General features: G+C 39.3%; 1 pseudogene; it reads left to right on the top strand.

Moving 5' to 3' along the window:
- The first annotated feature begins 23,309 nt into the window (after positions 1-23,309).
- Positions 23,310-23,927, top strand: LOC113613235 (40S ribosomal protein S7 pseudogene; annotated as a pseudogene).
- Positions 23,928-25,560: the final 1,633 nt, after the last annotated feature.

Raw genomic sequence — 25,560 nt, 5'->3', positions numbered from 1 at the left:
TCTGCACTGTACTGCTTCACAATCGTTGTCAAGTGACAGCATCTCTAGCCTCAGGAAATGAGAACACTATCTCAATTGTGTTTTGTTTTGTTTTAGGAGATCTCAATGACTTAATGGGTAACTGGCACAAGGGCTGAGGCATGTGTGGTGCTCAAAAAAATGTCATTTTATAATGATTTCAAGAAATCCTAGGAGATCCCTGATTCTTTTGTTACCACATATATCTTTAAAATTTCCGCTTCAAGATGGCAGAGGATTAAGAGGTGGAGATCATCTTCCTCCCCACAAATACATCAGAAATACATCTACACGTGGAACAACTCCTACAGAACACCTACTGAACGCTGGCAGAAGACCTCAGACCTCCCAAAGGCAAGAAACTCCTCATGTACCTGGGTAGGGCAAAAGAAAAAAGAATAAACAGAGACAAAAGAATAAGGACGGGACCTGCACCAGTGGAAGGGAACTGTGAAGGAGGAAAGGTTTCCACACACTAAGAAGCGCCTTCACTGGCAGAGACGGGAAGGGTGGGGGTAGATTTGGAAGCATGGAGGAGAGCACAGCAATAGGGATGCAGAGAGCAAAGCGGAGAGATTCATGCACAGAGGATAGGTGCCAACCTGCACTCACCAGCCCGAGAGGCTTCTCTGCTCACCCACCAGGGCGGGTGGGAGCTGGAAGCAGAGGATCAGGCTTCGGAGGTCAGATCGCAGGGAGAGGACTAGGGTTGGCTGCGTGAACACAGCCTGAAGGGGGCTAGTGAGCCAGAGCTAGCCAGGAGGGAGTCCAGGAAAAAGGCTGGACCTGCCTAAGAGACAAGAGACCATTGTTTCGGGATGCGTGAGGGGAGAGGATTCAGAGAACCACCTAAACGAGCTCCAGAGACAGGCACGAGCTGCAGCTATCAGCACGGACACCAGAGACAGGCATGAGACGATAAGGCTGCTTGCTGCCGCCACCAAGAAGCCTGTGTGCGAGCACAGGTCACTCTCCACACCTCCCCTCCCGGGAGCCTGTGCAGCCCGTCACTGCCAAGGTCCCGTGATCCAGGGACAACTTCCCCGGGAGAACACACGGCGCGCCTCAGGTTGGTGCAACGTCACGCTGGCCTCTGCCGCCGCAGGCTCGCCCCGCACTCCGTACCCCTCCCTCCTCCCTCGGGCCTGAGTGAGCCAGAGTCCCCGAATCAGCGGCTCCTTTAACCCCGTCCTGTCTGAGCGAAGAACAGACTGCCTCCGGCAACCTGCACACAGAGGCGGGGCCAAATCCAAAGCTGAACCCCGGGAGCTGTGTGAACAAAGAAGAGAAAGGGAAATTTCTCCCAGCAGCCTCAGGAGCAGCAGATTAAATCTCCACAATCAACTTAATGTACCCTGCATCTGCGGAATACCTGAATAGACAACGAATTATCCCAAAATTCAGTCAGTGGACTTTGGGAGCAACTGTAGACTTGGGGTTTGCTGTATGCGACTGACCAGTTTCTGATTTTTATGTTTATCTTAGTTTAGTTTTTAGCACTTGTTCTCATTGGTGGACTTGTTTAATGGTTTGGATACTCTCTTCATTTTTTTTTCTTTTTTTATTACTTTATAAATTTTTAAATTTTATTAATATTTAAAATTTTTTTATTTTAATTATTTTGTTTTATTTTACATTTGTTTCTTTTTTTTCTCCCTTTTCTTCTGAGCCATGTGGCAGACAGGTTATTGGGGCCAGCAGTCAGGCCTGAGCCTCTGAGGTGGGAGAGAAGAGTTCAGGACATTGGACCACCAGGGACCTCCCAGACCCATGTAATATCAATCGGCAAGAGCTCTCCCAGAGATCTCCATCTCAACACTAAGCTCCACCCAATGGTCAGCAAGCTCCACTTCTGGATACCCCTTGCCAAACACCTAGCAAGACAGGAACACAAACACTCCTATTAGAAGAGAGGCCACCTAAAATCATAATAAGTTCACAGACACCCCAAAACACAGCACCGGACGTGATCCTGCCTACCAGAAAGACAAGATCCAGCCTCATCCACCAGAACACAGGCACCAGTCCCCTCCACCATGAACCCTACACAACCAGTGAACCAACCTTACCTACTGGGGCCAGAGACCAAAAACAATGGGAACTACAAACCTGCATCCTGCAAAAAGGAGACCCCAAACACAGTAAGTGGAGAAAAATAAGAAGACAGAGAAATACACAGTTGATGAAGGAGCAAGGTAAAAACCCACCAGACCAAACAAATGAGGAGGAAATAGGTAGTCTACCTGAAAAAGAATTCAGAGTAATGATAGTAAAGATGATCCAAAATCTTGGAAATAGAATGGAGAAAATACAAGAAACATTTAATAAGGACCTAGAAGAACAACAGAGCAAATGAACAATGATGAACAACACAATAAATGAAATTAAAAATTCTCTAGAAGGGATCAGTAGCAGAATAACTGAGGCAGAGGAACAGATAAGTGACCTGAAAGATAAAATAGTGGAAATAACTACCACAGAGCAGAAAAAAAGAATGAAAAGAATTGAGGACAATCTCAAAACCTCTGGGACACCATTAAACACACCAACATTCGAATTATAGGGATTCCAGAAGAAGAAGAGAAAAAGAAAGGGACTGGGAAAATATTTGAAGAGATTATAGTTGAAAACTTCCCTAATATGGGAGAGGAAATAATAAATCAAGTCCAGGAAGTGCAGAGAGTCCCATACAGGAAAAATCCAAAGCAAAACACACCAAGACACATATTAATCAAACTATCAAAAATTAACTACAAAGAAAAAATATTAAAAGCAGCAAGGGAAAAACAACAAATAACATACAAGGAATCCCTATATGGATAATAGCTGATCTTTCAGCAGAAACTCTGTAAGCCAGAAGTGAGTGGCAAGACATATTTAAAGTGATGAAAGGTAAAACCTACAACCAAGATTACTCTACCCAGCAAGGATCTCTTTTGGATTCGACGGAGAAATTAAAACCTTTACAGACAAGCAAAAGCTAAGAGAATTCAGCACCACCAAACCAGCTTTACAACAAATGCTAAAGGAAATTCTCTAGGCAGGACACAGAAGAGAAAGAAAAGACCTACGATAACAAAACCCAAAAGAGTTAAGAAAATGGTAACAGGAACATACATATCAATAATTACCCTAAATGTAAATGGATAAAATGCTCCAACCAAAAGATATAGACTGGCTGAATGGATACAAAAACAACATCAGTATATATTTTGTATACAAGAAACCCACTTCAGACCTAGGGACACATACAGACTGAAAGTGAGGGGATGGAAAAAGATATTCCATGCAAATAGAAATCAAAAGAACGCTTGAATAGCAATTCTCATATCACACAAAATGACTTTAAAATAAAGATTATTACAAGAGACAAAGAAGGACGCTACATAATGATCAAGGGATCAATCCATGAAGATACAACAATTGTAAATATTTATGCACCCAACATAGGAGCACCTCAATACATAAGGCAAATGCTAACAGCCATAAAGGGGAAATCAACACTAACACAATAATAGTGGGGGACTTTAACACCCTATTTTCACCAATGGACAAATCAACCAAAATGAAAGTAAATAAGGAAACACAAGCTTTAAATGATACATTAAACAAGATGGATTTAATTGATATTTATAGGAAATTCCATCCAAAAACAACAGAATACACTTTGTTCTCAAGTGATCATGGAACATTCTCCAGGATAGATCATATCTCGGGTTACAAATCAAGCCTTGGTAAATTTAGGAAAATTAAAATTATATCAAGTATCTTTTCCAACCACAATGCTATGAGATTAGATATCAATTAAGGGAAAAATTGTAAAAAATACAAAAATATCGAGGTTAAATAATAAGCTACTAAATAACCAAGGCATAACTAAAGAAGTCAAAGAGGAAATCAAAAAACACCTAGAAACAAACGACAATGAAAACACAATGACCCAAAACCTATAAGATACAGTAAAAGCAGTTCTAAGAGGAAAGTTTATAGCAATACAATCCTAACTCAACAAAAAAGAAAAATCTCAAATGCACAACCTAACCTTACACCTAAACCAATTAGAGAATGAAGAACAAATAACCCCAAAGTTAGCAGATGGAAAGAAATCATAAAGATCAGATCAGAAATAAATGGAAAAGAAATGAAGGAAACAATAGCAAAGATTAATAAACCTAAAGCTGGTTCTTTGAGAAGATAAAAAAAATTGATAAGCAATTAGCAGACTCATCAAGAAAAAAGGGAGAAGACTCAGATCAATAGAAGTAGAAATGAAAAAGGAGAAGTAACAACTGACACTGCAAAAATACAAAGGATCATCAGAGACTACTACAAACAACTATATGTCAAAAAAAGGCACAACCTAGAATAAATGCACAAACACTTAGAAAAGCACAACCTTCTGAGACTGAACCAGGAAGAAACAGAAAATATAAACAGACCAATCACAAGCACTGAAACTGAAACTGTGATTAAAAATCTTCAAACAAACAAAAGCCCAGAACCAGATGGCTTCACAGGGGAATTCTATCAAACATTTAGAGAAGAGCTAACACCTGCCCTTCTCAAACTCTTCCAAAATATAGCAGAGGGATGAATACTCCTAATCTCTTTCTATGAGGCCACCATCACCAGATACAAAAACCAGCCAAAGATGTCACAAAAAAAGAAAACTACAGGCCGATATCACTGATGAACATAGATGCAAAAATCCTCAACAAAATATCGACAAACAGAATTCAACAGCACATTAAAAGGATCATACACCATGATCAAGTGGGGTTTAACCCAGGAATGCAAGGATTCTTCAATATATTCAACTCAATCGATGTGATACACCATATTAACAAATGGAAGGATAAAAACCATATGATAATTGCAATAGATGCAGAAAAAGCTTTCAACAAAATTCAACACCCATTTATGATAAAAACCTTCTAGAAAGTAGGCATAGAAGGAACTTACCTTAACATAATAAAGGCCATATATGACAAACCCACAGCCAACATCATCCTCAATGGTGAAAAACTGAAAGCATTTCCACTAAGATCAGGAACAAGACAAGGTTGCCCACTCTCACCACTATTATTCAACATAGTTTTGGAAGTTTTAGCCACAACAATCAGAAAAGAAAAAGAAATAAAAGGAATACAAATCAGAAAAGAAGAATTAAAGCTGTCACTGTTTGCAGATGACATGATACTATACATAGAGAATCCTAAAGATGCTACCAGAAAACTACTAGAGCTAATCAATGAATTTGGTAAAGTAGCAGGATACACAATTAATGCACAGAAATCTCTGGCATTCCTATACACTAATGATGAACAATCTGAAAGAGAAATTAGGCAAACACTCCCAGTTACCATTGCAACAAAAAGAATAAAATACCTAGGAATAAACCTACCTACGGAGACAAAAGACCTCTATGCAGAAAACTATAAGACACTACTGAAGGAAATTAAAGATGATGCAAATAGATGAAGAGAATACCATGTTCTTGGATTGGAAGAATCAACATTGTGAAAAAGACTATACTACCCAAAGCAATCTACAGATTTAATGCAATCCCTATCAAACTACCAATGGCATTTTTCACAGAACTGGAACAAAAAATTTCACCATTTGTATGGGAACACAAAAAACCCCTAATAGCCAAATCAATCTTCAGAAAGAGAAACAGAGCTGGAGGAATCAGGTACCCTGCCTTCAGACTATTCTACAAAGCTACAGTAATCAAGACAGAATGGTACTGGCACAAAAACAGAAATATAGATCAATGGAACACGATAGAAAGCCCAGACATAAACCCACACACATATGTTCACCTTACCTTTGACAAAAGAAGCAAGAATATACAGTGAAGAAAAGACAGCCTCTTCAGTAAGTGGTGCTGGGAAAACTGGACAGCTACACATAAAAGAATGAAATTAGAACACTCCTAACACCATACACAAAAATAAACTGAAAATGGATTAAAGACCTAAATGTAAGGCCAGACTCTATAAAATTCTTAGGGGAAAACGTAGGCAGAACACCTCATGATGTAAATGACAGCAAGATCGTTTTTGACCCACCTCCTAGAGAAATGGAAATAAAAACAAAAATAAACAAATGGGATCTAATGAAACTTGAAAGCTTTTGCACAGCAAAGGGAACCATAAACAAGATGAAAAGACAACCCTTAGAATGGGAGAAAAGATTTGCAAATGAAGCAACTGACAATGGGCTAATCTCCAAATTATACAAGCAGCTCAATATGAAAAAACAAACAACACAATCCAAAAATGGGCAGAAGACCTTAATAGACATTTCTCTGAAGAAGATATACAGATTGCCAAAAACACATGAAAGGATGCTCAACATCACTAATCATTAGAGAAATGCAAATCAAAACTACAGTGAGGTATAACCTCACACCTGTCAGAATGGCCATCATCAAAAAATCTACAAGCAATAAATGCTGGAGAGGGTGTGGAGAAAAGGGAACCCTCTTGCACCGTTAGTGGGAATGTAAATTGATACAGCCACTATGAAGAGCAGTATGGAGGTTCCTTAAAAAAACTAAAAATAAAACTAGCATCCGACCTAGCAATCCCACTACTGGGCATATACCCTGAGAAAACCATAACTGAAAAAGAGTCATGTACCACAACGTTCATTGCAGCACTAGTTACAATAGTCAGGACATGGAAGCAACCTAAGTGTCCATTGACAGATGAATGGATAAAGAAGACGTGGCACATATATACAATGGAATATTACTTAGCCATAAAAAGAAATGAAATTGAGTTATTTGTCATGAGGTGGATGGACCTAGAGTCTGTCATACAGAGTGAAGTAAGTCAGAAAGAGAAAAACAAATACCGTGTGCTAACACATGTATATGGAATCTAAAAAAAAGAAAAAAACAAAAAAGTTTCTGAAGAACCTAGGGGCAGGACAGGAATAAAGACTCAGACTTAGAGAATGGACTTATGGACACAGGGAGGGGGAAGGGTAAGTTGGGACATAGAGAGTGTCATTGACATATATATACTACCAAATGTAAAATAGATAGCTAGGGGAAGCAGCTGCATAGCACAGGGAGATCAGCTCAGTGCTTTGTGACCACCTAGAGGTGTGGGATAGGGAGGGTGTGAGGGAGATGCAAGAGGGAAAGGATATGGGGATATAAGTATATGTATACCAGATTCACTTTGTTATACAGCAGAAACTAATACAATAATGTAAAGCAAGTATACTCCAATAAAGATGTTAAATCAATTAATCAATGTAAGAATCAAAATAAAAGTTTCCCCTCCCCCATTTCTTGAGATCAATAGAGTGACTCTCTGCTCCTAGAAGTCAAAGGGCTTTCCTAACACATTACTCTGTGTTACTTCATGAAGTTCTAATTTGTCAATGGATTTTACTTTCTATATTTTCATCCTGTGCAGCCATGGATGTTGGATAAGTAGTGTTGTGTGAACTCTCTTTAGAGTCACATGGGCATTTATTATTCTTTCATCTAATTTCATTAAATACATGGAGAATACATTTATTGGGGTGAGGCCATTTATTTGATCTAGTAGATAAAATAAAACATCCACAATAAGACAAATTGTCCTCATTTCCTATTTTCCTGACCATTGAGGGAAGAAGAAAGCTTACAATCCTAGATCCTTTCATCTCTGTCTCACATTTCATCTTCCCCTTCCATTTCCAAAGATGCTGCTTTTCTTTTTTAAGGCAGGGTAGTGTTTAGCTAGGGTTGGCTTCCATGTCTCACCTCTGAAAACAGTCACTGAGAGGCAGCATGACTCATTACCACTGTCTCAGGTGCTCCTGATATAGTGAATCTTTTGCCAACACTCAATACGTGTTTGTACAAAAAGGATTCAGCAATCCCTACAGTACAGGTGACCAGCCAATGGCCTAAGGAAACCTATAAAATTATCTGGAGGGCCAAACTGAGAAGTAATGAATATATATCTGTGATATACTCTCTCCTCTCCTCTCTCAAGTTACTCCACCCAGCTTCATACATTTTACTCCCTTCGGGTTACCACTAATCAAGGAAATTTTAAATTATTCCATTAGCCGAATATGGTTTAAAGTGAACTAAGTCTGCTCATAGAGTGTTTGCCATATTTTGTACCCACAGTCTATAATATATATATATATATATATATATATACTTTAAAGGAAAATTGAACTTATGGAGGAGATAAAATGCACAGCCCTTGTCAAAAGCATCTATCAAACAACATGAGAATAATTACCAAGTGACAACTAGTGCCAGTTATTAAGTTACTTTCTCTTGGCTCCAAACCACTCTCTACACTCTGCTGGCCCCAGGTCTCTACAGATCACATTTCTGCTTTTCCAGCTGACTGATGGGGGCCCTAGAGGAAGACTGCAAGGCTAGAGGGCGAAGGAGAGGCTCACTTCTTCCCTTCCGCTCCCCATTTCCATGGACATCACCCCATTAACTCTTTTCCCACCAGTGGCAGCAACCCCTTCCCACAGCTGCAGCTGGATCAGGTTTGCAAAGTTTTCAGCATCACGTCCACACTCCACACTGAGCGGCACCACCTCCTTTGAAGTCTGAACTCAGCTCTGTGGGGTCTCTCCTCTTAAGTTTCCAAGTTTTAATAATTCCAATACCTTCTCTTTGTTCTCTCAATCCAAAAAATGGTAGCTGCTTCCTACAGTTGCTACCTCCTTGTTAACTAGAATTCACTTTTTACTCTTTCAGCTACCTGGTTATAAAACTTAGATTTCGTTAACAATTCTTCAAATTCTGTCTGAATAATACCAGATGTGATTTCTATCTCCTATCTGGACCTTGACTAACATACAACTTAACACATATAAAGTAGTATTATATAAACTGGGTACACTGAAATTGTTTTAAAATAAAACTGTATGTGAAAGTAGGGCAGGCAAGAAGGTAAAGTAAATGTGTAGCTGTCAGAGGTTGTTAGATGGAGGGGGGAAATGGTGGAGGAAAGGAAGGGAGGACTAACATTATAAAGTGGGAAGACAAGAAATATTGTCTATGGTAAGTATAGTAACAGAGACTGTGAGTATAATTTGAAATTGCATAGCAGAACTAGGATTAATGACATATGACAACAATTAAGAGAAGAGAGAAGGAGAAGACCGTGTCAGCAAATTAAATTATTTTATAACATAGCAGGATGATGTTTAGAGATGATAAATTAAAAATAATAAAATAAGCACATTATTTAACTATAAAGAATTAGAAACAAATGATTAAAGTGTTTATCTCTGAGGAATAATGCTAACGATGTGTAGGAGAAGGACAAAGGATAGTTGTCTTTCCCATAATGAATAAGTCTTTCCATTAAATTTTTAATATTTTATTAATTTGATTGTTTAAATTTTAAAAATTCAAGGAAACAGACTTGCACTTTTGGGATGATGGAGAAAATTACTTTTCCCTACTCCTCCCACTAATTACAATTAAGAACCATGACCATTATACATAAAACAAGCATAAGAAAGTTCTGGAAGGAGGAGAGAAGGCAGACAGACTAGGTATCTCAGGACTCAAGGAAGCACACACTATGAGATCCCTGGGTTACCTTTTTGCCTCATATATTCCAGTTATAGAAGTAAAAAGTCAACAACTGGGAAAGACCAATGAACACAGACTAAAAAGCCCCAAGAAAGCCTGCTCCTTCTAGCCAAAGAACCAGGGAAACGACAATCTAGCAAGACAGAAAGCTTACAGAAAATAGCTGTTCTACTCCAAACACTACAGAAAAAGCTGTGCCCTACCCCTACCCATGCCAAAAAGGAGGCAAAACTTCCACACTCAAGAGTGTCAGTCAAGAGCACATAGGGTGTCTGGACTCCACTCTAGCCCAGCAGTAAAGAACTGTCCTTCCCCTTCCCCCCTGCAGTGAGGACAGAGGAAGCCTAGTACAGAGTCAGGACTTTCCACACCACCAGGAGGTGATGAGGCCACCCTCCCCCTACCCCATGGTGTCAGTTGAAATTACATGGAGAGCGGTAATAAGATGCTGAGAATTCTGGCTCCAGACCAAAATCGTGGGTCTGATTTTTTTTTTACACCCAATCATAGGCAATTACAAATGCTTCATCTGGTGGTCCTCAGCAGGGAAAGCTGCCCTCCCCACACCAGACTTGGTGCACAGCCAGAGCATTGCAGACTCTGAAGAGAGTTAGAGGCAAGGCCCCAGGCCAGACTGGCTGGCCTTGCTCTTATGCATATCTGCATTCTTGAAAGTCTCCTCACTGGGGAAACTTGAGGATACTTTTCCACTCCTACTCCTTTCCCCTCCCTTTCCCCCCCGACCCCTGGGTTCATAAATGGCAGTGGCCTTTTGTTCAGGGCTCCCGCAGCAGTGAGATAGTACCCAGAGCCCCTGTGTTGACCCACCTGACTCCGGTGGGAAGCCAACTTTCTGGTTTAGCCTCTGGCTCACACTAAAGGCTTGACTCTTGCTTTCATTCTGGCTCAGCTCCCTCCAGCTCAGCTAGTACCCCTCCCAGTGAGGCAGGTGTCCTTGGAGGCATAATCAGGAGTCAGAACTTCACACCCACTTGGCAATAGCAAGGTGGTGTCATTCATTCCCTGCTGGAGTGGTATCAGAGAAAACCAGCTAAAACAGAAGTTTGAATAAGATCTAGAGTCTTTTAACATTCAAAATGTCCAAGTTTCCATAAAAAATCATTCATCATATCAGGAACCAGGAAGATCTCAAACTGGGTCAAAGAGGAAGTGTCAAGGAAATTTTAAAAATACTTTTGAAGAGAATGAAAATGAATTTACAACATATCAAAAATTCATGGTTCACAGTTAAAGCTGTGCTGAGCAGGAAGTGTATAGCTTGTAAGTGTATAAAATGCATATATTAGAAAAGAAAAAAAGTATCAAATCAATAATCTAAATCCCCACCTTAAGAACCTAGGAAAAATAAAGCAAGATAAATCCACAGTAAGCAGAAGGAAGTAAATAATAGAAATAAAAGCAGATATTAGTGAAATAGAAAAGATAAAAACAATAAAGAAAATCAATGAAACAAAGAGATGGTTCTTTGAAAAACTGAATAAAATTGACTAACCTCTAGCAAGACTGAAAAAAAAAAGGAAGAAGACACAAATTACTAATATCAGAAATATCATTATAGACCCTGCAGGCATCAAAAAGATCACAGACATTATTACAAACAGCCCTACACACATAAATTTGAAAACTTAGATGAAATGGACTAGTTCCTTAAAAAGAAAACGCTAACTACCATAACTCACCCAATATGAAATAGACTATTTGAATATTCTTATAACTATTAAGGAAATTTAATTCATAATTTTAAAGCTCTCAAAAAGGAAATCTCCAAGCCAGATGGGTTCACAGGAGAGCTCCAACAAACTTTTAAAGAAGAATTAACACTAATTCTATGCAATGTCTTCCAGAAAGTAGAAGAGTGAAGAAAACATCCCAATTCATTTTATAAAGCTAGTATTACCCTGATACCAAAACCAGACACACACAGCACAAAAACAGAAAGCTATAAATCAACATTTGAAGACCACATATCCACAGAGGACTAGTATCTAAAATATAGAAACAACTCTTAAAATTCACCAGTAAAAACAATAATCCAATTAGAAAACTGACAAAAGTTATGAAGAGACATTTTACTCATGGCTATAAGCACATGAAAAGTTGTTCAACATAATCAGCAATCAGTGAGTTGCAAATCAAAGCCACAGTGAGACATCACTACACACATATCAGAATGGCTACAATAAAAAATAGTGACACTGAATGTTAGGAAGGATGTGGAGACACTGGATCACTCACTGATAGCTAGTGGGCATGTAAAATGGTACAGCCACTCTGGATAGCAGATTGGCAGTTTCTTAAAAAGCTAAACATACAATTACTACACAACTCAGCAATTGCATCCCCAGGCATTTACCCCAGAGAAGCAAAGGCTTATGTTCACAAAAAAAACCTATACATGAAAGTTTATAGCAGCTTTATTCATAACAGCCAAAAACTGGAAACAACCCAGATATCCATCACTGGGTAAATGAGTAAACAAACTGTGGTATATCTATATCGTGTAATACTTCTCTGTAATAAAAACAAACGGACCTTGATACAGGCCAAAATCCAGATAATAATACTCAGTGGGGGAAAAAAGCCAATCCAGAAGATTACAAACTGATTCCACTTATATAACATTCTTGAAATGATGAAATTATAGACATGGAGAGGAGATTAGTAGTTATCAGAGGTTTAAAAGAAGGTAGGGGTAGGAGGGAAGTGGATGTGGATATAAAAGACAACATGAGATATCTGGTGGTGATAGAAATACAGGAAGATCTAAATCCTGATTGTATCTCTGTCAGTATCTTGGTTGTGATGTGCACTATAGTTTTGCACGATGTTACCACTGGAGGAAACCAGCTAAATGTTATGTAAGATCTCTCTCTATTATTCCTTACAATTGCATGTGAATCTACAATTATTCAAAATTAAAATTTTAATTTAAAAATATTTTAATTTCTTTTAATATGAGGGAAAAGACCACAGTTTGCAGCCAGTTAACATGACAAGGAAATACTTAGAAAGAACGTGGCAATGCCTTCAGGTCATTGAAAATGATACCACAGTTTTTCTCAAAATACAAAGAGGATTTATTATAAATTGTACTTCATAAAATATATTAACTCCCTAGCATTCAATTTTTATGATCCACAGGGATTTGATTCCCTCTTCTGAATTCTGCAATTCTGGTACAAATTACATTTAAGCTGATCCAACTGGGAGTTGCTAAACCTGATTAAAACAATCATGGTCATAAAGAGATGCTGTAAAATTGGTATTAGAACTATTCAACGCACAACCTCCTCCCATCCCTCTAGCTCCTTCCTACACACACACACAAAGTGTTTGTCTTTTAGGCATGTGCTCCCAGGTAATCAAAGGCTGCATAAAGTTATTGATTTTAAATTCTCCTTAATTAACAAACTATTACCTTGACTTTCTGAATAATTCTAGCATAAAATAGCTCATGAAACCAACATTCCCTGTTTTTCCATTTTTCATACTTTTGGACATTGTCCTTTTGTATTCTATTCAGATGAGGAACTCAAAGCTAAGAAGCAGTTACCTAAAGACTGACAATTGGGAATTTATGGACATTTTTTTTCTCCATAGTTACTTCTTTTCCTTTCTTTTCCAAGAAACTAAATACCATGGCCATTGTTCTGCTGCAAATTTACATTATTTTCTTACCCCAAGTGTGGAAAACTAAAAATATAAGCAGAAGCAAATTGTAGGGTGAAAAATAGGCTATTCCTCACCTACCTTCACAATTTAGTGTCTCAAGGGGATCAAGATGGAGTAAGAGGACATGGAGCTCACCTTCTCCCACAAACACATCAAAAATACATCTACATGTGGAACAATTCTCACTGAAGACTAACCGGAGACTGGGGGAAGCACTCTTGTACAGCCAAGGCTGCAAAAAGACACACATGCAATCCGATAGGAAGGGAAGAAAAGTGATCAGGTCTGGACCTGTGCCCCTGAGAGGGGTCCTAAGTATGGGGGGCGGCGGAGAACAGAAGCCCCCTTGGCATGGTGGAGGACACTGGGATAAACATAGGGCTGTGGGAAGCCGGGATTCTGCTCATGAGGCGCTTATGCTGGTTAGCACCCAAGGCAGGATGGAGACAGGTCTGCTCTGGCTGCTGCAGGATTTCCCCTGACCACCTCACTGTGCACCCAAGCCTGAGCAGGGCAGACGCTCTGGCCCTGCTCAGTCTGCACCACAGCAGAGCACTGGATCTGGAGCAGCCACAACCAGGGAAAAAGACTAGACTGTGGGAAGCAGAGGGGACCCAGTTCCAGGGTGGAGGCTGGGTGGGGTCGTAGCAGCCATGGTTGGTGCTTGCTCAAGAGGTACTCCAGAAGCAGCCAAAATAACCACTGGCCACAGCTCATTTCCCCACACACACCAAGAGTCCACATGGCCCCACCTGCCCTGTGGAGCAGTTCCACAAAAAGGTGTGGGGAGCAGAGGCTGGGGGCAGTAATCTGCACCTGAGTCTGCATCTAAGTGGAACCGTGGACACCTGCACAGGCAGCACGTCACACCTCGGTCTGCACACCAAACCCATCTTGCTCCAGCACTCGCCTCCTCTGAGGCAAGTGTCCTGGTGCAGGGAGAGGGGGAAACACACACTTAAAGAGAACAGAACCTGCTAGAACTGACCTTCAGGGCTTCTGCTCCAGCAACTTGGGATCAGACCCTGACCCTGACCCTGACAGGGTGATAATGGCTGCTGAGCAGAGGGGAAGTCCTGCCCCAGCTGGAGTCCTGGCTCCAGCTCTACCTCCTTCATCTCCAGCCACACCCCCTACCAAAGTGATAGCTGCCAACACACCCCGAGGGAAGACATGACTTGCAAATCCAGCTCTCCCACCAAAGACATGGGTCCAATGACCCACATAGTCTGCATAGGGATGCTCCCACATAAGAACACCCCTTCAAGACTGCAGTAGATAAATGTTTCACCTAAATTCATAGAGGCAGAGAAAGTTAAGTAAAATGAGAAGACAGAGAAACTGCTCCCAATTGAAAGAGCAACAGAAAACCCCTGAAAGGACAAATAATGAAACAGAATAAACAATTTAAAAGATAAAGAATTCAAAGCATTGATAGTAAAAATGTTAACTGAATCAGGGAAAAGAATTGATATAAACATGGAACATTTTGACAAGGAACTAGAAAATATTGAAAAGATCCGATCAGAAATGAAGAATTCAATAGCTGAAATTAAAACACACACACACACATTAGAAGGAATGAATGGCAGAAAAATAGATCAGAGTGCATAAGTGATCTGGAACATAAAATAATGGAAATCACACTCTCAGAACAGCAAAAAGAAAAATGAATTTTTAAAAAAATGTAAGCAATATAAAAGATCTCCAAGATAACATTGTGTTCCAACATTCACATTATAGGAGTCCCAGAAGAAGAGAGAGAGAAGGTGATCAAGAATGTATTTGAGGAAATTATGACTTAAAACTCCCCAAACTTGAAGAAAGAAACAGATATCCAGGTACAGGAAGCACAAAGTGTCCCAAACAAGATGAACCCAAACAGACCCACACAAGACATCATAATTAAAATGACAAAAGTTAAAGAGAAGATTCTAAAGGCAGCAAGAGAAAAACAAAAAGTTATATACAAGGGAACCCCCATAAGGCCATCAGCTGATTTCTTTGCAGAAATTTTGCAGACCAGAGGGAGTGGCATGATATATTCAAAGTACCGCAACCTAGAATACTCTACACAGCAAGATTATCATTTAGAATAGAAGGAGAGATAAAGAACTTCTCAGATAAGCAAAATCTAAAAGCGTTCATCAATACTAAACCTATCCTAAAAGAAATGTTAAAGGGTCTTCTGTAATTGGAAAAGGAATAAGAATCTATAGGAAAGGGAAAATCCCAATAGGAAAAGAAAATATATAGTAAGGACTGAAAATCAATCACTTAAATAAGCCAGTACAAAGATTAAAGACAAAAAATTGTAAAATCAAAAAACTGCAAAAAGCAGCTATAATCACAAAAGTACAGTTAAAAGATAAATATGAAAATGTAAAATATGACAGCAAAAACACAAAATGTGGAAGAGGGGAGTAAAAAAATGTACATTTTTAGAATGTGTTTGAACTTAAATGACTACCAGTTTTAAACAAGTAGATATAGTATATCAACATATATGAACCCCATGGCAACCACAAATAAAAACTCACAATACAGTAAGTTCCCAACATACAAACCTTCAAGCTGGGAACTTTCAAAGATGCAAAGGTGCATTCACATGTCCAATCACATGTTAGTTCACCTGCCTGTTTACATTGTCACGTGCGTGCATCCTCTACAAGTGGTTGTGCTTTTGTGTACTTTACTGTACAGTACTCTATAGAGTACAGTAGTACAGTATCTTTTTTTCAGGCTAGATCTGCAAGAGGATGACTTCATTGAACTACTTGCTGTGCAACATGAGAAGCTTATTAATGAAGACCTGATGGAATTGGAGGCTCAGATAAAGGACAAATAGAGACAAGAAGAAGAAGTAGTAACTGAAGAACTGAAGAGAGTCATGACACAGGAAAGGGCAAGGGGATTTTCTTTATCTAAGGAGACACTGTTAGTTTATGAGGCACAGGACCCAAATGTAAAACTGTACAACAAGGTTGCAGCAGCCTTTTGGAATGCAATGCAGCATTACCATGTCATCTCTGATAAGAAAAAAAAGGAGCTACTACCCAGACATCACTGGATTGTTTTTTCAGGAGGGTAGATAGAATTGAATCCAGCAAGGAACCAGAACCTGTGCCATCAGTGTCAGGGGTGAGTGAAATTGCAGCTTGTCCTCCATCTCCTATTGCCGACAATCCTGCAGCTCTACCATCTCCCACCTCCTCTCCCTCCTCCAGTCAGTACCTCTTCTTGCCTGTTCACTAGACGCCAGCCCCTGTATGCCAGCTGTTGTACTGTACTACTGTACTTTTCAAGGTACTGTACTGAAGATTAAAAATGTTTTCTTTACTTTTTGTGATTGGTTTTTTATATATTATTTGTGTGAAAAGTATTATAAACCTATTTTCAGTACAGTACTATAAAGCCGATTGTGTTAGTTGGGTACCTAGGCTAACTCTGTTGGACTTACGAACAAATTGGACTTACATGCTCTTGGAACAGAACTTGTTCATATGTAGGGGACTTACTGTAGATACACAAAAACTAAAAAGAAAGGAACACAAGCATACTACTAAAGGAAATCATGAAACCACAATGGGAGAAACAAACAGAAGAAGAAATGAATCAAGAAGAACTACAAAAACAATTGGAAAACAAGTATTAAAATGGCAATAAGTACATACCTATCAATAATTACTTTAAATGTCAATGGACTAAATGCTCCAATCAAAAGACATAGGGTGGCTAATTGGACAAAAAAGAAAAAAAAGTAAGACTCTTCTATATGCTTCCTACAAGAGATTCACTTCAGAGCTTAAGACACACATAGGTTGAAAGTAAGGGTGTGGAAAAAGATATTTCATGCAAATAAGAAGAAAGTAAGGTTAGAAATACTTATAGCAGATAAAATAGACTTTAAAATAAAAGCTATAACAAAAGACAAAGAAGAGCTTTATATAATGACAAAGAGCTTTATATAATGACAAAGAGCTTTATATAATGACAAAGCTTTATATAATGACTTTAAAATAAAAGCTATAACAAAAGACAAAGAAGAGCTTTATATAATGACAAAGGGATCAACACAAGAAGACGATTATACTTGTTAATACATATGTACCCAATATAGGAGCACCTAAATATATAAAGCAAATGCTGAAAGACATGAAGGGAGAAATGGAGAATACAAAATAGCAGGGGACTTTAGCACCACACTGACATCAGTGGACAGATCATTCAGACAGAAAATCAATAAGGCAACAGTGGTCTCAAATGACACATCAGGCTAGTTGGACTTAATAGATATCTACAGCACATTACATCTCAAAACAGCAGAATACATATTCTTTTCAAGTGTACATACAACATTCTCCAGGATAGATCACATACTAAGTCATGAAACTAGTCTAACAAATTTAAGAAGATAGAAATTATATCAAGCATTTTTTTCCAACCACAACAGTATGAAACTAGAAATCAATTACAGGAAGAAAAATGGTAAAAGCACAAACACATGGAGACTAAAAAACATGCTATTAAAAATCCAAGGGGTCAAAGAGAAAATTAAAAAATACCTCAAGACAAATGAAAATGGAAAAACAACACTCCAAAATCTATGGGATACAGCAAAAGCAGTTCTAAGAGGGAAGTTTATAGCAATACAGGCTTTCCTCAGAAACAAAAAAATTCCCAAATAAACAATCTAACCTAACAGCTAAAGGAATTAGAAAAAGAAAACCCAAAGTCAGCAGAAGGAAAGAAATGAAGAATAAAGATCAGAGAGGAAATAGAGATCATAAAACAATAGAAAAGATTTTTTAAAAAAACAAGAGCTGGGTTTTTTTTAAAGATAAACAAAATTGATAAACCTTTATCCAGGCTTACCAAGAAGAAAAGAGAGGACCCAAATAAGCAAAGTAAGAAATGAAAGAGGAGAATTAACAACTGGTACCATAGAGATACAAAAAAATCATAAGAGAATACTACAAACAGTTATATGCCAACAAATTGAAAAACCTACAAGAAATGGACACATTTCTAGAAACATACAACCTGCCAAGCTTGAATCAGGAAGAAATAAACAGTCTGAACAGACCAAAAACTAATAGTGAAATTGAATTTGTAATAAAAAAATCTCCCAGCAAACAAAAGTCCAGGATCAAATGGCTTCACAGAGGAATTCTACAAAATATAATTCTACAAAATATAGGTGTTAGAGGAACTAAAACACCTATTCTTCTGAAACTATTTCAAAAAATTGAAGAAGATAGAATACTCCCAAATTCATCCTACAAGGCCACCATTACACTGATACAAAATCCAGACAAAAACACTACAAAAAGAAAATTACAAGCCAATATCTTGATGAATATAGATGCAAAAATCCTCAAGAAAGTATTAGCAAACCAAATCCAGCAATATATAAAAAGGATCATACACCATGGATTTATTCCAGAGTCACAAGGATGGTTCAACATTTGCAAATCAATCAGTGTGATACACCACATTAAAAAAGGGAAGGATAAAAATCACATGATCATCTCAATAGATGCAGAAAAAACATGTGACAAAAACTGTCATCAATGTTGTTATCAAGGGAACATATCTCAACATAATAAAGACCATGTATGACAAACCCACAGCTAACATCATACTCAACGGTGAAAGTCTTTCCTCTAAATTCAGGAACAAGAAAAGGATGCCCACTCTCACCACTTATATTTGACATAGTAGCCTTGAAATCTAAAAGATTATTGAAGATTTAACTCCCCAGATGTGTGTTTACACTTCTAGGGGCAGATGAGACCCAAAGCCATAGATATATTCCAGGATTCATAAAGCTAGAAACACTTGTTTTATCTTTCCCAGGAGATATTTATTTACATCTTAAAGGGTAAAAACCCAGGGTTCTTCCCCTTCTTTTTCCAAGGAGAATTTGTTTATTGTAGGGAGCGAAGGTAACTCTTGTTTCCTTGAAAGATGAGGGGACAGCCATTCATCTCCTATATAAGCTCCAGATTCATATTTTGTGGGTTCCTTTCCTACAGAACAACCACCCCCCTACTATGTGTAGGCCTGTCCACTGCCGCTTTTTGCATCATCCCTGAACAGGGAAAATTTGGGGGGGAAAGAACAAATAAGGTAATTTCTGTAAGTAACAATAATCTGTCCCTGTCCCAGTAACTACTTTCAGTATAATACAATAAATAGAGATATTAAACATGTATCACCAGTCACTATCTTAAGCGCTTTACGTGAATTAACTCTTTCATTCCTCATTACAATACTATGAGTTAGGTACTCCTATTTTTCCTATGTTAAGATGGAACACTGAGACACAGAGATAACAAGTAAGTTGCCCAAAGGCTCCTAACTAGTAAATAGCAGAGGCAGGATTTGAACCCGAAGAGTCTAGCTCTAGAAGCTGTGCTCTAACTACCATGCCACACTTCCTCTAACCAATAATCTTTCAAATTGACTATTTATGATTCACACTAAACCACAGTATTCACTGTGTCTAGAGATCTCTTATTCAGTCATATCCAACAACTTCCTTTCACAGTTGAAAATAATTTTACAGATGGTCTCCAGCTTATGATAGTTCACATTAAGATTTTTCAACTTTACGATGGTGTGAAAGTAATATGCATTCAGTAGAAACTATAGTTCGCATTTTGAATTTTGATCTTTTCCTGGGCTGGCGACATGCAGTACACTCCTCTCTTGTGATGCTGGGCCGTGGCAGCGAGCCACAGCTCCCAGGCAGCCATGTGATCACCAGGGTGACAACTCACAACCATTCTGTACCCAGACAACCATTCTGTTTTTCAGTTTCAGTACAGTATTCAATAAATTACATGAGGTATTCAACACTTCATTATAAAAGGATTTGTGTTAGATGATTTTGCCCAACTATTGGGTAATATAAGTATTCTGAGCACGTTTAAAGTAGGCTGGGCTAAACTAAGATGTACAGTAGGTGAGATGTATTAAATGCACTTTCAACTTACAGTATTTTCACCTTACAATGGGTTTATCAGGACATGGTCCCTTTGTAAGTTGAGTAAGTTCTGTATAAAGAAATTGTCTTTCTACCTAGTCTTTGTGGGTCCTGAAAGTATACATGTAGCTGTTTAATGCTTAAAATAAAACACTCTCTCATCAAGATAATTCTGCCAATTTTGAATGGGCTACATATAGGCCATCAGTATTCATGTGTTGATGGCCACAGGCTAAACTTATGAGTTCATTTGATAGTCCCCATTTCTACCACATTGATTAAGATAAAATTGTCTCATATCTGAACAGCTTTCAGTATTTTCTGAACAAAAGTTTCATACTTTCTTCCTCAGCTCCTCCTGGAGAAGCCTCTACGTATCTTGTCATGGGACTAGCAGGAAACAGGATAATTGAAGAGAGTTTAATAAAGCATTTATTTACAAAGGAGTACGTAGTATTGGAAAAAACTCACAAAGGCTGGTGCAGTAACCTAGTGCCAGGAAGAATTAGGAGTTATTGCCACCCCTTGGACTGAAGGGCAAGAGAGGGTTACCAGAACCCCGAGGGAGAGGCTGTGGTTGTCACATAGGGTTGCCCTTGGAGTTGTGACCTATAGGAGAGGAACAAAACCAATAAATGGCAACCCAGCAAAAAGGAAGCTGGAGGGATAAATACCCCAAACCCATTCTCCTCTCATTACCGTAGCTCCACTGGGGCCTCCTGTTAGCCAGACCCAAGCTGAAACCAGATGGGGAGGGAGCCTTTGGTATAGTTCATAAAAGTCAGCCTCCTAGGACAAAAAGCACAGTGAAGAAGGAGGGAAAGCCAATCATGAGAAACAGGAAATATCAAGCACATTCTGGGATAAAAGAGACTCATGTGAACTCTTCCCTATCTGTTCTTTGCAAAGGAAATTTCTCCTTAAAAAAGCAGTTTCTCATTCATTAGTTATATGTGTTAAAGGGCAAGATGTACACAATTACATCCTTCTCTGCAATCAGCAGTCACAACAAAGCTACCATGTGCCTTGAGCCTTGTGCCAAGGACAGGAAGCCCTGGAGGTGCAGGCTGCATCAGAGGACACGCTGTGCAGGTGGAGATCCCGGAAGATAAGTAGGATCACAGGAGCACAGCCCGAGGCCACCAAGATGGAGCAACAAAATGAGATTTATGGAGAAACTAAACTCTGTCCCAGGTAAACCTTATTCAGCCAAGGTGAAGATTAAGATTAAGGCTGAAAGATATAGAAAATTAAAGTTTACTAAGCACAAATTCTGTTATGTGTTATTTCATTTGAAGAAACGAACTATGAAACTTCTGGGTAAAAGCTGGCTGTGGTTTGCCTATTTTTATAGCATGTCTGATAAAGAAAGTTTGGTGAATACTAATGGTGATAAGGAAATAAGCTTACAGCAAGGACTAAATGGTTTCCCAGCTTCCGCATTCCCCCATCACCTCCACCCGCCACACACACACAAAGTCTATTTATTATCCGTACAACAGCACAAGTGATTCTTTTGCCGTATAAGTCAGATCGTGTTACTTTTCTGCTTAAAAGTCTCTAGTGTTTCCCCATTTTATTTGCAATATAATCCAGACCTTACCAAGTCAACAAAGCTCTACTAGAATTTTCCAAACCATGCATCATGCTCATTTATGGATCATGAAATAAGGTTCCCCAGAAACCCACAGGTGAGGTCTCTCCTTATTTTCTTCAAATGCAAAAGTCATATACCCAGAGAGAACTTTTCTGACCACCCCATAGAAAGTAGGCCCATCAACATTTTCACTCTCTTTTTTCTTACCCTATTTTACTTTTCTCCAAGGCTTTTATTATCAAATGAGATATCATGTATTTATTTGTTTGTTTCATCCCTTGCTTTACTGAAATGTAAGCTTCATGAGAACACGGACTTTACCGTATTCACTACTGTATCCCCATGCCTAGAACAATGGGGGTTCAAAAATTTGTTGATGATGAATGGATGGATGGGGAGAGGGATGATGTGATAGGATGGCCTTGAGGAAATAATATGCTAAGAGGACTCTGGAGCTAACAGATGACCCAGTTTCCTTCTGGAAAAACCAACTTGCCTGTCACGTCCCCCTGCTGTACACCCCAAACACACATATAGACACACACCTCCCTCACTGCCACCTGCAGGACTCTGCCTACTGTTAGCAACATCAGGAGAGGCAAGGCTTCAGCCAGGTGGCAGTGGGGAGAAGAGTGTGGAGTGAGTATTTGTGTGATTATCTGCTTTGCCCTGCCTAGATTGAAGGCTTTAAAGGGATGCCGAGAAGCAGGATTGTCTACAGACCCTAGAATCTGGCTTTGAAGGCTACACCAGCTAAAGGCTTCACTGTGGTCAGCAAGAGTCCCCAGCTAGCTCAGATCCTTAGCACCAACGCTCATCTCTTAAATTTTATCAGACTCTCATTTCAGCCTGCCTTATCCACAAATCCAACCTTTATTCCAAACATTTTTCCTTCAGAAATCCCATTACTCTGATTAAATATGTGGCAGTTTTAATAATTCAGCAACCAGAAAACAATTAATTTCATAGAATATGCAATATTTTTAAGTCTTAAAAGAGAAAAAAACAGGTTTATTTCTTAAAGCAACCATATAGCATTGCTTATTAACAAGACATCACATCAAAATCAGTTGTTTTCAAAATAAATGAATGAGTCCACTCCATTTGCAAGAGCGCTGGCCCTTGTGACCAAGGACACTCTACCCCCAGCTTTTGCTGCCCCTTCACCACAGATTGGTCTCCTGGGGATCCTGCCTGTCCTTAAAAGGAAGGAGGCAATGACCACCATTCTCCAGATAGCAAGGCTGAGGATTAATACAGAAAGGCAGATGGAGCATTGGCCCAGAGCACACTGATCGGAGGCCCAGCAACTCCACAGAGTTTTGAAGAATAAGAGGCACCCTTAGAAATATCAAGGCCTTCTCTTCCTAAGCCTACTAGTGGTGGCGGCGGCAGCAAATGTTGGCCTCATTGGCAAGGTCCAGGCCATGTGCAGTGTCATCGTGGAGATCGTGAAGCCCAATGACGAGAAGCCTGACAAGTTTGAGTCGGGCTTCTCCCAGGCCCTCCTAGAGCTGGAGATGAACTGGGACCTCAAGGCCCAGCTGCGGGAGCTGAACATCACGGCCACCAAGAAAATTGAAGGTGGTGGTGGTCAGAAAGCTATCATAATCTTTGTTCCCGTTCCTCAACTGAAATCTTTCCAGAAAATCCAGGTCCAGCTAGTGCGTGAGTTGGAGAAGAAGTTCAGCGGGAAGCAAGTTGTCTTTATCACTCAGAGGAGAATTCTGCCTAAGCCAACTCGAAAAAGCCGTACAAAAAATAAGCAAAAGCATCCCAGGAGCCACACTCTGACAGCCATGCATGACACCATCCTGGAGGACCTGGTTTTCCCAAGTGAGATTGTGGCCAAGAGAATCTGCGTGAAGCTGGATGGCAGCCGACTCATAAAGATTCAATTGGATAAAGCACAGCAGAACAATGTGGAACACAAGGTTGAAACCTTTTCTGGCATCTATAAGAAGCTCACGGGTAAGGATGTTAATTTTGAATTCCCAGAGTTTCAGTCATAAACAAAAATGACTAAATAAAATATTATTCACAATTTTTAAAAAAGCAAGGACTTATTCATTCATTCAACAAATATTTATTTGCCAAATATCAGCAGTCTAACACATACCAGTTACAGTTCTAAGCACTGGGGTAAAATGATGAGCAAGGTAGACCAGGTGTCTACCTTCATGGAGCTTATGTTCTAGTGGGAGAGAAAGGAAAATAAATAGGAAACCAAAAAGTAGGTAAGCCCATAACCAAATAGAATCCTGTTAGAGAGTGATAACCGGTGCAGGAAGTAACCTGAAGTAAGGAGGGAGAGAGTGAATGAGCACCTGGGCTTGGGTTGGGTGAGGTGGGAGGTGCTTTAGTGGAGGGGACCATGGAAGGCCTCTGAGTAGTGACAGCTCTGGTGAGTGATGACAAGTGGCCACCATGCAAAGGTCCTGGCAACAGGAACACCAAATGCAAAGGCTCTGAAGTAGGAACAATCTTAAGTGTTAGAGAAAAAGACCAAGATAGCTACAGCCTGGTGAGCAAGGCGGGGAGTTGAAGGAAACAAGGTCAGAGGGACAGCAGGCCCCAGATCAAATATACACACATAAATATGTGTGGTTAATGTCGTTGTGAAACAGTGTAAATGCCGAAATCATTCTTAAAAGAGAGGCTCTACAATGTAAAAAAATTAATAACCATCAAGGTAAAAATGCCAATGGATACTCATAAAAAAACTGGGAAAGAACAGAAGATTATATAGGAAGTAAGAAGGAAATTGTTCATCCTATATAAGGAAATGTCAGCATATGTGATGTTATTCTTGATTTTGAGGAAGAAAGAAAAGTAACTGATTTCTGAACATTTACAGATAAGAAAAAATAATGCCAAAATAAATCTCTATTCATCTAGAAAGAGAAAAGACAGAGAGCTCAAAAGAAGCTGACAGAGGGCTTCCCTGGTGGCGCAGTGGTTGAGAACCCGCCTGCTGATGCAGGGGACACGGGTTCGTGCCCCGGTCCGGGAAGATCCCACGTGCCGCGGAGCGGCTGGGCCCGTGAGCCGTGGCCGCTGAGCCTGCGCGTCCGGAGCCTGTGCTCCGCAACGGGAGAGGCCACAACAGTGGGAGGCCTGCGTACCGCAAAAAAAAAAAAAAAAAAAAAGAAGCTGACAGAAATAAGACCAAACATCTGTGATCACAGTAAATGACAAGTGGGTCAAAAATCAACAGTAATTACTTAGAGAACGAACTTATGGTTACAAGGGGAGGAAAGATGGGAGGAAGGGATAGTTAGGGCACATGGGATCGACATGCACACAATGCTATATTTAAAATGGATAACCAACAAGGACCTACTGTAGAGCACAGGGAACTCTGCTCAATATTATGTGGCAGCCTGGATGGGAGGGGAGTTTGGGGGAGAATGGATACATGTATATGTATGGTTGAATCGCTTTGCTGTGCACCTGATACTATCACAACATTGTTAATCAGCTATACTCCAATATAAAATTAAAAGTTTTTAAAAAAACCAATTAACATAAAAAAAATCAACTGTTATTAATAATCAGCAGGCATAATTTTAAATTATAAAGAAATATTAATAATGATTATAAGGCATTAAACAGAACAAAACTACATAATATATTGATTTATTAATTAGTTCAAAATGAAGTATAACTTTCACTAAA

This window comes from Aethalodelphis obliquidens, unplaced genomic scaffold (genome assembly GCF_003676395.1).
Source record: "Aethalodelphis obliquidens isolate GAN/ISIS:26980383/991018 unplaced genomic scaffold, ASM367639v1 scaffold3, whole genome shotgun sequence".
NCBI lineage: Eukaryota > Metazoa > Chordata > Mammalia > Artiodactyla > Delphinidae > Aethalodelphis > Aethalodelphis obliquidens.
This window is presented reverse-complemented; position numbering and strand designations above follow the sequence as displayed.